This window comes from Echiichthys vipera (genome assembly GCF_963691815.1).
Source record: "Echiichthys vipera genome assembly, chromosome: 15".
Lineage (NCBI taxonomy): Eukaryota > Metazoa > Chordata > Actinopteri > Perciformes > Trachinidae > Echiichthys > Echiichthys vipera.
Window position 1 is genome coordinate 1,640,415 of NC_139840.1, and position 2,500 is coordinate 1,642,914.

At 50.2% G+C, this 2,500-nt stretch overlaps 1 protein-coding gene across 1 annotated transcript in view; it reads left to right on the forward strand.

The window, feature by feature from the left end:
- Positions 1-2,500, forward strand: part of kcnq3 (potassium voltage-gated channel, KQT-like subfamily, member 3) — a gene marked incomplete at both ends in the record, with an annotated part of 80,585 nt that overhangs the window by 15,859 nt on the left and 62,226 nt on the right. The window lies entirely within an intron of this gene.

The following is a 2,500-nucleotide window of genomic DNA, read 5'->3' on the forward strand; positions in this document are numbered from 1 at the left end:
GGTGTGTGTGTGTGTGTGTGTGTGTGTGTGTGTGTGTGTGTGTGTGTGTGTGTGTGTGTGTGTGTGTGTGTGTGTGTGTGTGTGTGTGTGTGTGTGTGTGTGTGTGTGTGTGTGTGTGTGTGTGTGTGTGTGTGTGTGTGTGTGTGTGAGCCTGCGGTTTGAAGCAGACGCTATTTAACCAGGCTGCGGCTCCAGGGCTCGCTGTGGAAGCTTCCTCCGGGTGTAAATGATCCCCTCTGTCTCTGGTGTGTTCGTGCCGGATCAAGCTGATCGGAGGGTTTACTTTAAAGCCACTTTGAGACATTTTCACACAAAGTTTGTCCGGCGCAAAGACGAGCGTCCTGAGCCACACACACTTTTGTCCTGTGTGTCCTGTTCTGTGAAGCAACAGCCACCGTTAAGCAGGTCGTGAACCCCAGCGTTTAAATGTAACGTCATCATTTTATTAAGCTTTGAAACCCAGTTCTTGTGCGACTGCAGCTGCAGCGTAAACATCACCGTAAGACCCTGTTGTTCCTCTCCGCGTGGACGTGGCGGCGGGTGTGTGTGTGTGTGTGTGTCTCTCTGGTTTTACAGCAGCATCACAGTGAGTGTGAGCCGGCAGCATCAGATTGCACGCCTCCTCTCCAGCGCAGCTTCTCCCTGCCGCTGACAGAGCACTTAGCTGCAGCGCGAACTACGCTCTCATCATTTATTCATGCTTCATTTTGCACCAGGAACCATTTGTTCGACCCTCTCCACCTCCGTTCCTCCTCTCTCGGCCCCGCTCCGCTCTCTCAGGGCCGTAATGGAGCATCCTTTTCAAATTCCCGCGAGGCTCCTCCTGAGACTCGACTCCCTCCTCGTAATGCTTCCTGCTTCCTGGACCCGGGCGGTTAAGCCTCGGGTGATTGGCTGAGCCGCGGGGTTTGTTTCCTCTGTTTTTGGGAAGTCAGAGGAGATGAAAGTTACACACGTTTGCATGAGGAGTTAATATGAAACGCCCACATTAACACACCACGACCACCAAGAACTCGACAGTTGGAGATTTCTCCAAGATTGAACGCATGAATCTGCAACTTTTTTCAGAATCGATGAGTCGTTTAAATAATATTTTAATGCAAAAACGTCAGAAAATGTATTTTTTTCCAGCCTCAAATCTGTAGATTTTCCTGCTTTTCTTTGTTTCATTTCTTATTAAAATGAATCTTTGGACAAAACCAGACATTTACCCCGTTTACATCCACACATCTGGACCCAGAGAACCTGTTTACATTCACACATCTGGACCCAGAGAACCTGTTTACATTCACACATCTGGACCCAGAGAACCTGTTTACCTTCATCTGGACCCAGAGAACCTGTTTACCTTCATCTGGACCCAGAGAACCTGTTTACATTCATCTGGACCCAGAGAACCTGTTTACATTCATCTGGACCCAGAGAACCCGTTTACATTCATCTGGACCCAGAGAACCTGTTTACATCCACACATCTGGACCCAGAGAACCCGTTTACATTCATCTGGACCCAGAGAACCCGTTTACATCCATCTGGACCCAGAGAACCCGTTTACATCCATCTGGACCCAGAGAACCCGTTTACATTCATCTGGACCCAGAGAACCCGTTTACATTCATCTGGACCCAGAGAACCCGTTTACATTCATCTGGACCCAGAGAACCTGTTTACATTCACACATCTGGACCCAGAGAACCTGTTTACATCCATCTGGACCCAGAGAACCCGTTTACATTCATCTGGACCCAGAGAACCTGTTTACATTCATCTGGACCCAGAGAACCCGTTTACATCCACACATCTGGACCCAGAGAACCCGTTTACATCCACACATCTGGACCCAGAGAACCCGTTTACATCCATCTGGACCCAGAGAACCCGTTTACATCCATCTGGACCCAGAGAACCTGTTTACATTCATCTGGACCCGGAGAACCTGTTTACATTCATCTGGACCCAGAGAACCTGTTTACATCCATCTGGACCCAGAGAACCCGTTTACATTCATCTGGACCCAGAGAACCCGTTTACATTCATCTGGACCCAGAGAACCTGTTTACATTCATCTGGACCCAGAGAACCCGTTTACATCCATCTGGACCCAGAGAACCCGTGCTTCATCACCAAGTGTGTGTGCGACCCTCCTTCTCTCCTCGGAGGTTAGGAAGCTTTGGTTTTCAGACCTGCTCACCGTCCCCTCAGCGCGCTGGGGAAGGTGAGCCTCAGCAGGGGGGCGTGTTAGCACAGAGACGGGGTCTTAGAGGAGGGTTTATCCGGCCGTGTTTAACATATCGAAGCCAAATCTCTGGCGAAGATGCCGGCCCACGTGTGGCCTGTGAAGGGCGGGAGAGGACACAGCGGGGGGCGATGGCACAGGGGCTCAGGGCACTGCTGACTCGACACATTGGATTTTTTCCCGTTCCAGATATTTTTAAAGAGCAGCAGCAGCTCCTGTTTGAGAGGACGCTGACTTTTACACTCGTTAGCTGGATTCTCTTTC